Source organism: Grampus griseus, assembly GCF_964374135.1.
Source record: "Grampus griseus genome assembly, chromosome: 17".
NCBI lineage: Eukaryota > Metazoa > Chordata > Mammalia > Artiodactyla > Delphinidae > Grampus > Grampus griseus.
In genome coordinates, this window is record NC_139011.1 from 78,652,131 (window position 1) to 78,665,183 (window position 13,053).

At 46.2% G+C, this 13,053-nt stretch overlaps 1 protein-coding gene across 2 annotated transcripts in view; it reads left to right on the plus strand.

The window, feature by feature from the left end:
- Positions 1 to 234: 234 nt before the first annotated feature.
- RB1CC1 (RB1 inducible coiled-coil 1) overlaps positions 235 to 13,053 on the plus strand; it is a 60,267-nt gene continuing 47,448 nt past the window's right edge. For both annotated transcript variants that reach the window (XM_082674917.1, XM_082674919.1), the window contains exon 1: positions 235 to 374. The gene's annotated coding sequence lies outside the window, so the exon portion shown is untranslated. The remainder of the gene's footprint in view (positions 375 to 13,053) is intronic.

Sequence of the window (13,053 nt, forward strand, 5' to 3'; positions counted from 1 at the left end):
TGCGCCCGCCGCGCCGCCCCTCCCCCGCCCGCTTCCCGGCGTGCCCCGCGCAGGAAGGGCCGGAGTCGACAATAACAAACCCGCGGCGGCCGTGTCCGCGGCCCTGCTGAGCCCGGCGCTGCCTCGGCTCCCCGTCGCCCGGCCCCTCGGCTCTGACCGGCCGCGGCCCGCCCTCCCCCGGCCCCCGACCCAGAGCCGAGGGGCCTGCCCGTCCCCGCCGCCCAGAGGCGGCGGCCCCGGCCGCGGCAGTTGTGTCGGTTGGCGGCGCCGATGGACGGTTGGTAGCAGCCGCCGAAGACAAGGCGGCGGCGGAAGATGGTGCCGGGAGCCGCGGGCCCTGCTGCTGCCGCCGGCGGAGGAGGAGGCGCTTCCCGGTGAGTGCGGCGTCCTGCCCCTCGGGCGCGGCCCAGGGAGCGGGTCCCCGGGCGGGGGAGGCGGGGGCGGGCGGCTCCGCGGGGGCCTGTGCAGCCCCGGCTTCCCGGTGCCTCCCGCCGGCGTCGGGAGCGCCGGGTCCCAGGGACGCACCCTCGCCGCCGCCGCCGCCGCCGGGCTGGGCCCCGAGGTGTCAGGCTCGGAGGCCGGACGGGGCGAGGGTCCCAGACGCGGCTCCGTCCCGCCGCGGAGCGCGAGGCTTCCCCGAGGGCACGATGCGGATAAAGTTACTCCCGGGAATGACTCAGCCTCCACCGCCCCGCGGGCGGGCGCGGGACGAGGCGCGGGTGCGGGTTTCACAGCTTCCGCGGCCGGAGCCGGACGGCCCTCGTGGGGGGTCATCGCCGCCGTGCCTCCCACCGCCTGCCGCGTGCGCTGCGTTCGTTGTAGATGGTTTCGTGCCCGCGTCTCCTCCGTCTGAAGTGTAGTCGCCCCGCGGGGCCCTGGGCAGGCGCAGGTGCCCGCTGTTGATAAAGAGGCGCGTTGCTGCGAGATCCGAAGCCGGAGAAGAGCGTCCGCCAGGCAGGGAGCAATGATTTGGGCCGCAGGAGCAGGGCCTAACCGCCGTTTTGTATAGTTTCTAGGTTTTCGTGTGTGGGTGGTGCTTGTGTGGTTTCTCCCGAGGGTGGGAAGGTGAGCCGCTTAGGAGCAGGGTACTCAGCTTAAGCAGACAGACAGCCTGTTTGATGAAGAATCTCGCCGTTGTATGTCCGTATTTGATATAAGCAGCGCGCTTCCGATCCTGACGTTACTATGAGGGGCAGCCAGGGACCACTGAGGAAGGTGGCAGACTGGATCCGTAAGGAGACCCTTGATGGCGAGGTGAAGATCTCTTTTTCCTTTCTGTTTTTAATGTTGCAACAATAGAATATGGTCTGGGTGAACACATTTTCTCAGCAACATTTTCGTGTTTAATATTGTGTTTAAAAGGTAGAGTTTTAGAAAAGAGATGCTTCCTGTTGATAAACGTGTGTGTTGGCAAATGCCTGTTGATGGACCTCGGACATGGACTCAGACCACGGTTTTAAAGAGTAATTTTATTTCGTCTGTTTGGAACCTTTTATGTTAGTCACAGGATTAGTTTGGGGCCTGATTCTTATATGGTGATGTTGGATGACAGGGAAGGCGAGGAGGCGAAACTCGTCTCTGAGGACAGTGTTTTTCTGGCCCTTGCCAGCAAGCACAAGGTCAGAACACATGGCAGATTTGACTTTTAGCAGATGAAATTCATTAAGTCAGAAGGGGCAGAGGGCCCAAGACCTTTGTTTTTGAAAAGCCACACTTTTGAACTTAAAATTTTTATTATGTAAGCTTGAGGAGCTTTTATTTAGCCTCTGATTTTGAGACTATCTTTAATTGTCATGCATTCAAGCAAATGTTTGAACACCTGCCCTATGCTTTACTTTTCAGCTGTATATAACTCTTCAAAAAAAGTAGTGGGTAGTGAAATTTTCTCATTCAGGTAATGCTGTTCTGTAACCCCAGTTAAGCTTTCTGTGTTCAGAAAATACTGGTTCAGGCAACTCAGGTAAAAATCTAGCAGTCCCTTTCCACGCACACTCATTTAGATGGTTAGTGTTTCCTTACCAAGGCAGACCGTTGAACCAGTTACTGCAAGGAATACAGGAATGTGTTCGATATTGTTTTTGCCTTTTATAACGAAAGAAAATTGAAGTCCTGTGTACAGTTAATACTATTTAAGCATTAATTGGAAGTCTGAAGGAAAGGCCCGAGAGAAGTGAGGAAGCTGACTGTGTGGCTGTGGGGAGAAGGAATTGTAAATGCAAAGGCCTGAGGACCTTGGCATATACGAGGGAAGGGGAGACGGTTGCTGCGGTGGGCGGGGCGAGCGAGGGGAGCCCAGTAGGAGCGTGTGGCGGTAGCAGAGGCTCCACAGATACTCAGGTGTCGGGGCTCTGAGTAAGGAAGGTAGCGTACTCTAAGCCCCACGTGCAAAGGCACAGAGGTTTGTTCAGGAAACCTGGCAGAGCTGGGAAGCAGCTTGGGCTGAGAGTCATTCCTTTGCTCGTGAAATGTTAAACCCCAGCAGGACCCAGTTTTAGCTCCAGCAACACGAGCAGTGAACAAAAGGAACTTTATATGTAAGCTTTGTATACAAGGTTGTAGGAAATGGTGAAACACCGGAAGTTTTCAGGAAGATAAATTGCAAACGCAGACTGCGCCGAGATGCTGAAGCAGACACTGTGCTGGGGGAGCAGACTGTGGAGTACTTGCCGTCTCTATGTAGTGATGAAAAGGATGCATATTCTCATTATTACATGACTCTGATTCTTCCATATTGGGGACCTAGTAAAGCTAATTTGTCTGTAACCTGGACCCCTTGTGCAGGGCCCTGGGAGGGGGGGCCTTTCTTCCATGGCTCGGTGAAGTTGCTGTTCGGTTAAATCTCTCTGCAGGTATGGGGCTGTAGCGCTGCAAGGGTCCCTTCCTCCGTCGGTTAGCGTCTGCTTTCACAGCCGTCCGGTGGGGACCCAGAGGGTTACGCAGTGTCTCCCCGCAACCGCCCCCCTCCCCCAATTTTGCTCTCTGTCGAAATCTCATATTTTATTGGCTTGTAATTACGCTGAGACGAAATAATGGTGACTCCCCCTCCTTTGGTTGCTGGTTCAGGACTATTTGCATCATGTTTTCCTTCATGTGCCTCACATAACTGGTTAGTAACCAGCAGAATATCGAAATGTTAGTCGCATCAGTACAGTACCTGTTCATATTTCCAAGGCTGTTTTAGCCATTATACTGCAAATTCCAGATGTGCACATCCTTTTTTGATATTGTTGTATATTTACATATAGTCCTGGTTTAATAGAATGAAACTAATTCAACATTTGCTGTAAAAGATAGTATTGGTTCCATTTTTTTACTTTTAGGATCTATTATAAATTGAAGCATAGAACTAGAAAATTTTGCTGTAGATACTATTGTGTGAGACTTTAGAGTTAAAAAAACAATTCATATTTAAAGAAGGTGTCATAAGTCGATACTGATATTTCAAAATTGTACCACGCACAGCCCTGGATTTAGCATCATCACGATGACACTAATACTGAAAAAACGGTTGTGGCTTCCATGGTTGATATTTGGAGGCCGGAGAGCTATTTTGTAGCAGACTGACTTAAATTCATTTTAATGGTTATTCTGAGAATCTATCAAATGACACATGAAAAATTTTTAAATGTATTAAGGATGAAATCGAATGGTACTCTCTATTGGGACTAATATTTTAGACTGTGTATTTAGTAATATTTCCAATTCCAAATTATCTTTAAGTCATGTGTTTTATGCAGTTTTTATGAGTGTCAGGACATCACGGTGTGTAATACATTTATATGTACTGATATGGAAAGATTCCCATGATATTATATTATTCAACTCAAACAAATTGCACGTATGCACGATGTTATCTCATTTTTGAGAAACCAAACTGTCCACACATAGACATGTACTTCCTGCACACGTAGGAAAAACCCAAAGCACCTACTCCACACTGCTGAGAGTATTCCTCTTGCCTCCGTTCTTGTCTGTCGTGCTGCCCTTCAGTCAGGTGGCCCGTCTAGTTGCAGGCAAGGCATTCATTTAGGACGCCCTGGGCCTTTATGGAAAGGTTCTCTTTCGGGGAGTGTAAGGAAGATGGCTGACCTACTCTTCTTTCCTTCTTTTTCTCCTTTTCTTTTCTTCTTGGCAGAGAAAGAGGAGGATCAGATGGGAATAAATCTGATCTGGAGAGGTTGAAGCCCAGTTTGCAGTCCCTGGGTAACCCGGACAACTCCATTTGTGGTGAACATTACTAGTTTCATTGGTGTAGCGCCCGTGGCCCTCACTGAGGTCCACCTGCTGAATTACAGTTTGCAGAATTGCAAATCAGTTTTCCTAATCCTTGTTCTTTATGAAGCTTTTGGTCCACCTTGTCCAGCGTCATCCACATTTCCTGTGTTCTGCTAGACTTGAAAGCAACTTGAGGGTCTTTGTACTCCCAGCACCTGGCATAGTGTCTGGCTTATGTCGGGTGTTCAATAAAAGTAGGGTGAATAATGACTGGCTTTGTTCAGTTTGGGGGGGCAGAGTTGTTGTCTGGGGCTTTCCCCTTGGTCTCCCCAAGTAGGGAAGCTGATTCTGAGTTTTGAATGGATTAGACCGGTTGACAGTAAGCTGGAGTGACTGACCTGATCATGGTGGTGGTAATCTCTCAAAGAGGAAATTACAAATTAATCTCCAATGATAAATGATAGACACTGTCTTTTGTGAGTATGAGAGATGCTTTCCTGTTTTTATGGGCATGAAAGTACAATTGTAACACCTGTATGTCTGGGAATAAATGCAGCGGAATCAGTATTTTTAAAAATATGTCTCTCCTTTCCCCCTCATTTATAGCTGACTTTACCCCAGGAGGATCCAGAAGAAACAGATGTCCTTTCATGATGTGAGATTATCCCCCCCACCAATAAGATAATTCACACCACTTGATAGTTAGTGAAGAGCTCTGTTAGTTCAAGGCAGGGAAGGGAAGACTGTGGGCCACCTGTGACTAGGGAAGACTTCCCAGAAGGGCTTTTTTAAAAAAATTATTTATTTTAGGCTGCCTCAGGTCTTAGTTGCAGTGCACGGGCTTCTCTCTAGTTGCGGCCTGCAGATTTTCTCTCGCTGGTTGTGGCACGTGGGCTCTGTAGTTTGCGGCACGCGGGCTCAGTGGTTGTGACACAGTGGGCTTAGTTGCCCCGCGGCATGTGGGATCTTTGTTACCAGGGATCGAACCCGTGTCCTCTGCATTGCAAGGTGGATTTTTTTTTTACCACGGGACCACCAGGGAAGTACCCAGAAGGGCTTTTGATCACAGTTGGATGAATAAAGTTCAGATGAGACGAAATGGGGGCGAGTTATTTTATCTGGTAAGACTATGTATAGATAAAGTGAGAGTGTGGGTTTCGTGTAGGAGAGTAGCTGGAGATACTTTTAAGAAAGACAAACTGGGGTTGATGATGAAGTCCTAGAATGTTGAAGATTACTTAAAATTACAATTGGCACCGTTTTAGAAGCTTTTATTATATTCCTTACACCATAATCTGAAATGCATTATTGCTGTCCCTCTCATACACTCTGCAGAAGGTATGATTTCAGTTCATAAACTGGTGTGAAGAGGTGCACTGAGCGTGGGAGAGCTGGCGCTCAGACACGGGTGGCTCTTGCTGTTTTCCTGCGAATCTAGCTTTAGGCCAGAGCTGTGGCTTCACACGTTTGACGGGGCAGGCAGAAGATGAAGTTCAGGGAGACTGTCTGTGTACACAACCGGGTCCTGCACCCAGGTCACAGACGGCGGGGCACGGTGGGCCGCTGGTGTGCCAGCTGCTCTGGCAACAGTGAGGCTCCGGGGTGGAGGGACGAGGCGGCGTTGCCCGCAGTGTTGTAAGTGGAGGGCGTGTTCAGGAAGGGCTGGAGCCGGATGAGGAGAGCTTCCAGGTTCTGAAAGAAGGGTTATGTCGTTGGAGAATGAGGGGTTTGATTATAAAGGGGAAGAGGGATAGGATTTAGACAGAAATAACTGAAGTCTTGGGTAGCAGGAGAACCATCGTTTTGTTCGCAAAAGAACTTAGGGAATAGCTTTAAAGGAAAAGCACTGAGTTGAAATGTAGACATGTTGAGTTTGAGGAACAGTGTGGTTTCTGACTGGAGACAGCAGCGGCCAGGCGCTGGTCCTGAGCTGAGGACAGAAGTCTGGGAGAGTTAACTGTCTTGCAGTCGGTTTGCATAACCCTCCTGTGTATGTGTAGATTCTTCTCTGCATTCTCACAACCTGTGAGTTGGGGAGTCTCCTTCCTTTTTGTATCAGAACAATTCAGGTTAGTTGAGGTCCATAGGCATCATACAGTCGGTAGTGGGGGCGGGACTTGCATGTAGGTCTTCTGACTCGTGATCTCACGTTCTTTTCACAGTTCTCTTCTCCCTCTTATGTGCACATCAAGACAGTGAATGAAACTTGAATGGCCATCTAGGGAAGTGTGCAAAGTAAGCGGGGTGAGTCCCCCTGGGGCCCCGATTGGGGGCCAGCCTGGGACCAGCAGGTGGGGAGGGTTGTCTTGTCTCTTAGCTGGACCAGCTCTTATAGGGCAGTATCTTCAGGTCCTTTATTTCTTTGGAACGTGTAGAGTGTTGTCTTTTTTTCTTTTTCGAAATGGAAGCAAGTATTTTTAACCTCAGATTGTAAATGTGATTTTAAAGACACCAGAGAGCGTGAAAGTCCTGCATCCAGAGATAGCCTTTGTTAAAAACATTGATGTTAAGTTGTTCCAAACTTTTTTTTTTTTTTTTTGTGGTACGCAGGCCTCTCACTGTTGTGGCCTCTCCCATTGCGGAGCACAGGCTCCGGATGCACAGGCTCAGCGGCCATGGCTCACTGGCCCAGCCGCTCCGCTGCATGTGGGATCCTCCTGGACTGGGGCATGAACCCGTGTCCCCTGCATCGACAGGCAGACTCTCAACCACTGCGCCACCAGGGAAGCCCATGTTCCAAACTTTTTTAATGCTTGTATCTGCGTATATACCCCTCAGTATTAGTTAATAAAATAAAAATAAAATCCACAAACAGAATCACATGATATATTCTGTAACTTGCCTTCTGTAACTAAATGATAAATATATCATTAATCGATGGGTCTAGATCTAATGAACATTTTAAAATGTCTGAGTAATTTCACATTATATAGTTGAACTGTAGTTTATTTGACCAGCACCTATGACAGTCATTGTTCTGATGTTTCATTGTTAATAACGCTGTAATGGAAATCATTGAATATATACCTTTGTACACTTGCCTGGTTATCTGCTTCCGATACCTTTCAAGAAGTGGAATTTCTGGTTTGCACATTTTAAATTTTGGTGCATATCGCCAGATTAAATCTCCTTGAAAGGTATACCAATTTATATTCTTGTCAGAACTGTGCCAGTGTGCTCACTGTTACCTTGTCAGCAGTTTTATTCATTAATCATTAATAGTAATCTGAAGTGTAAAAATGGTATTTAAATAGACTTTGTTTTTCTGCATGCTGTGGATAGCCATTTAGTATAATACTTTGTTTGAACAGTTTTTACTTTCTCTCAATTTGGATTTCTCCTATTGTGTATGTGTGTGTATGTGTTTAAAGATACGTTTGAATCTCTTCTGTTCCATGTGTTATCTATTAATGGACCAGAATCCTAGTTTTAATTGCTGTTATAGTATGTCTGATGTGTTTTGATCAATGTTCTTTCCTACAGTGTCTCAATATATGTACAGCAGGCTGGTAAGTTGTATTCTCAACCGACAAACTAAAGACAGTGTTTATGCAAAGGGCCACATAATTTTAAGAAAATTTTGTGTCAGTGGTTGAGTTACTAATCATTTGATTTTTTTTTAAATCTAATATTGGCTTATTTTCTTTCTTTTTTAAAAAAATTTATTTTTATTTTTGGCTGCATTGGGTCTTCGTTGCTGCGTGTGGACTTTCTCTAGTTGCGGCGAGCGAGGGCTACTCTTCCTTGCGGTGTGCGGGCTTCTACTGCGGTGGCTTCTCGTTGTGGAGCACGGGCTGTAGGTGCGCGGGCTTCAGTAGTTGTGGCACATGGGCTCAGTAGTTGTGGCACGTGGGTTCAGTAGTTGTGGCTCGCGGGCTATAGCCCACAGGCTCAGTAGTTGTGGCGCACGGGCTTAGTTGCTCCGCGGCATGTGGGATCTTCCCGGACCAGGGATTGAACCCGTGTCCCCTGCATTGGCAGGCAGATTCTTAGCCACTGCGCCACCAGGGAAGCCCCTGACCCTTTGGTTTTAATTTAGAATTGCGTTGTGTTAACTTGTGTAATACTGAGTATGATTTCATCTTGTAGAAATTAAGAAAAAGTTTATATAAAAAGACATGGCAAATTTTAGAAAATCCTGACGGGTGGAAAGTAATGTTACATTAGGAACTAAGCTTATATTTTATATGAGGCACATAAAGTTAGTTTGTAATTCCTTCAGCAGCAGTTGGCTTCTGTGCTGGTACTTTATAATTAATTGCATGTAAGGAAGGATGTCTTTGACCTTTTTGCTTAAAAATGGAGGCAATGAAATGATAGGAGCCAGGGCACAAAAGGTGAAGCTTATTCCTCCCTGTTCAGGAGGTCAGCGGAAACGGTGTGCAGCTTCATGTAGCGAGCTGTAGAAAGGCGATGCTGGAATGTTAGTCCAAGGAACTTAGATGATTGCGTAGATGTTATCAGGCGTTTTTAGTTTGGGGAGCAGTACAGTGACATTAAAGTGAGACTAAGATTGCGTAGTTGGTGATGTCCTCCAGGATGGCTTTGACATGACTGCTGCAGGTAGAAGGAGCTGAGCTAGGCTGTTGGCCCAGGTGTGCAGTAGCAGTGCTGAGTTAGATCGCTTCCTGGGAGTAAAATGGACAGAGGGGCGCACAGACTTGGGGCTGTTAGGTCTGTGCCAGGGAGTACTTCTTCACATAAGACATGTTAAACCAAACTGATCACCACTGGTAAAAACAAAGAGGTGGGTAGGAGGGGTAGTTAATAAAGAGAAGGATATGTTTAAGGTAGAGGTGATTATTACTGTTTTTTTTTTTATTAAGGAACCTTGGAATATGTTGGCTGCTAAAGAAACTACCAAAAATTAGCTACTTGGATGTGATCTCTCTCAGTTACTATTTGAACTCTGCTTTGCTAGTAGTGGAATTTTTGTTCGTGAGGACCTATTCATTCAACAGATAATCTTGAGTACTTTGTGTTATGTCACAAGATATTTCCTGTCCCTAGGCAGCATTTTGGAGTATTTACTGTGGAGTTGGCAGTGTGCTGAATATGCTCTTTTGTGGGCATTATTTTATTTGTTTTCTACAAAAGCAGTATGAGGCAGGTATTGCTAATATCCCTACTTTACAGGTTAGGAAATAGAAATTCAGATGGATGTGTACTGATGAGGACATTGGGTTTTTTTTTTTGTTTTTAACTCTGTTTACTTGACAGTGAAGCCATGTGGCTCATGGATTGGCTGGAGAAGATGTAACTCAGTAAAATTTTATAACTTTGATTTAGATTAAACAAAATTGGTCTTTATATAGGTCTTATGACATTTCTTTTAAAATAATTTAAAATATTAGCATGAGTAAATATATTTTGTTCATTCTGTTACCCTTTTAGAACATTTAATTTTATAACCCATACTTTTCAGTTAGAATCTGACCAGAGCTTTTATTTTGCTCACATACAGATTCCTATTTCCATTCCCTTATTATTGTGTCCAGTCTGCAGATTATGAAAAAAATAAAATTAAATGTAGAAATAAAATCTTTCCTCTACCAAACAAACTTAGCTTGCTGTGAAGCCGTGACATGACCACCTAAAAATTAGTCATACAAGGTTGAAGTTACAGCTCAAGATAGAAATAGATTGTTTTAAAGGACTTTAGTCTTAGTGGAGCTAAGGTAAAGGAGAGAGAACTTGAGATCAGGCAACTTTATGAGGAAATGCAAGTGGTGGAAAAGCAGGGGTCTCTGTGATATGCCTTGGCTTGGACTGGGACAGAGTGCTTGTGTGAGAGTCACCGGACATCTTTCTCGTTTACTGTTTATTTCACATCTGGCTCTTTGAATTGTTAGTTACATCTTGCTTGTTACCCCTGCAAGATGGTACACCCTTCAGGACAGAGACTCAATTTTGTCTGTTTCCAGGTACACAAAATTTACCTTATAGAACCTCCCTGGAGTAGGTCGGCACTGTGGGTGTCGTCCAGGGCGTCTTTCCTCTCAGGGCAGTGACAGGTTTGGGGAACTCTTAGCTCAGCAGTAATTTCATTTTTCCTGTCTGCAGTTCGAGAATAAGAAAGCCTGGACTGGCCTTTATGCTGTATGTGGGTCAGGCGTTGGTGCACAGTGCAGCTTTGGTCTGTGTGTTTCTGTGTATTTATGCTCACTTGTAGGAAGCTAGGATTTTCATTTCACTGGCAGTTGTTACTGTTCCTTTTAGGTAGTGAAGCATAATATTTATGCCTTTCCGTGGACACAGTGGCCACAGAGTCCCTCTGTACAGGCATTATTTGTATATTTTGCTCATTTTCATGGATTGGCTGCGAATATGATATGCTGAGAGCTGATAGGAGATGCTGGGTCCAGACTTACTTGACAGTGGGATGAAGACTGCCTTGGAGAAATTATGGAAAAGAAAATTTCTTAGCTCTGTCTTACCACAGTGAAAGGCTGCTCCAAAAGTGTTTCAGTGACTTGTATCCATCAACATGAGAAAGGATGACCAAAAGGTGTGGGAGGAATTAAGTTTTTGTCCAGCATGAACGGTGGGAGATCAGGTTCATAATTTCTGGTGTGCGTGTAACCCTTGCACAGGCATATGTAAGTGTCATTTTGTTCAGTAGTTATCTCATGGCCAATCTTGCTTCACCCCTTGCTTCACCCCTTCACCCCTCACTTCCCCTTGTCTCACTACTTTGATCTTGTAAATTTTGAAGAACAGATATGCCCCCGATAGCTCTGCAAGGAAGATATTATCTCTGCTTTTGAGATGAGAGAGGTGTGTGTTTATTAAAGTTTTACTTACCTATCCCAGGAACACCGGTTGCTTTTCAGGAAGGTCATAATTATTTATAGTAGATTCCCACCTATAATATATGAATGCTGAATGTCTTTAATGATTACCAGTATTTTGCCAATCTTATCTATCCCCCTGTCTAGCTAAACTCTCCCCTCCCTCCCTCTCTTCCTTCCTTCTTAAATTTGCTTTTGCTAGACTATTTTAGAACATTTCAAATATCATTTTACACATGAATTTTTTTAGAACTAATTATTTTTTACAACTATTATTTTATAACCAAAATGCTATTATCATCCAAAAAGAGGAATCGTATTATATAGATTTTTTTTTTTAGTTAATTAATTAATGTATTTATTTTTTGTCTTCGCTGGATCTTCGTTGCTGCACGCAGGCTTTCTCTAGTTGCGGCGAGCGGGGGCTGCTCTTCCTTGCGGTGCGCGGGCTTCTCACTGCGGTGGCTTCTCTTGTTGCGGACCACGGGCTCTAGGCGCATTGGCTTCAGTAGCTGTGGCGCACGTGTTTAGCTGCTCCGCGGCATATGGGATCTTCCTGGACCAGGGCTGGAACCCGTGTCCCCTGCATTGGCAGGCGGATTCTTAACCACTGCACCACCAGGGAAGCCCTGTGCGGTGGTTTAGTCGAATCTGGACTTAGATGGAGTGGTCCTCACAAGACCACTCTCACCTGGGATACCAGCCACAAGTTTGGTGGTGCCCAGGACCACCCTCACTTCGGACCAGCTGACTGCAAAGTCTGGCGTTCCCCAGGCTCACAGAATTCAGGAAGGTGCTGTGCTTATGATTACAGTTCTATTATAGTGAAAGGATACACATTAAGATGAAAAGCAGACAGAGGCAGATCCGCACGGAGGGGAGTCTGGAAGGGTTCCAGGCACTGAGCTCTGGTGGTGCCCACCACCGGGTCGAGGGAGGCTCCGTGCTGCCCTCTCTGCCGCAGCACGGAGTATGGTGCCCTGGGACTTACCCGAGTCGTTGGGCAGAGTTGTAACTGAGGCTTCATCACCTAGCGTCCCGTGGCTGGCCTGTAGTCTCTGGCTGCTCCTGGAGGCCAGACACACATCTTCATTCCCCATTTCCTCTGGGGATTGGGACTGATGCCGTGTTTCCCAGCTGTACGCACAGTTGAAGGAATAAAACAGAAAAGAGCTAGCGTAGATGTTGGAATTGCTTTTACTTAAAAATAATGTGCTTTTTTTTCTTCTTCTTTCGCTGTTCTTTCTGAAAGTAGATATCATGGGAGTTTGTGTTTAGATATAAAATTCTCATGTTGCCCACTAAGATGTAAGCTTTATGAGAGAAGGCAATTTTATTATACTGTTTTCTCTTTATTCCCAAAGCCAAGAAAATGCCTAGGATGTACTAGAGTCTCAGGTGAATTTTTATTGAATGAATGTTATTCATTGACCTGGGTTCAAGGCCCTGGAACGTGTATTTAATAAGTTTCTGCCTTCGGCAAGTTGAGAAAGCTCTGAGCCTTTTTGTTCATCTGCAGAGGGGGACGGTAATACTATAGGTATCTTACGTGTTGTGAAAAGTGAGTGAAGTGATGCTGAGCGTGATGACCGCATATGGTGCACCCCCCGTAAGCACCAACAATGATGATTTCAGGTGCCGCAGACCCTCAGTGCCGTGGACCCCGGGAATGATGACTGACCTCGCCAGCTGGGTTTTCTGCACACTGTTCAGGGGAGGCCCTTGGTGCGGGCTGACGGTGAGAGTGCGGAGTGAAGATTCGGAAGGGGGCTCTGGTTCACGCTGCCGGTTTGATGGCTGTAAACCATAGTCAGGAGATGAAAACATGGGACATCCTATCGGGGTGGGTGGGCTTCGGAGCTGTTGAAATGAGCTGAATGCTCAGTGATGGGGTCAAGTGTGCCGATACAGTGGAGTGGAGTTCTGCTGAGTTCTAGAGCCACTGACATCAGAACTGTCCTTGAAATTGGTACCTTGTTCATCAGGTGTGCAGACAGACTCAGTCTCAGATAAGTTTTGTTCAGGTTTTTGTCGGTGTTGTGAATGA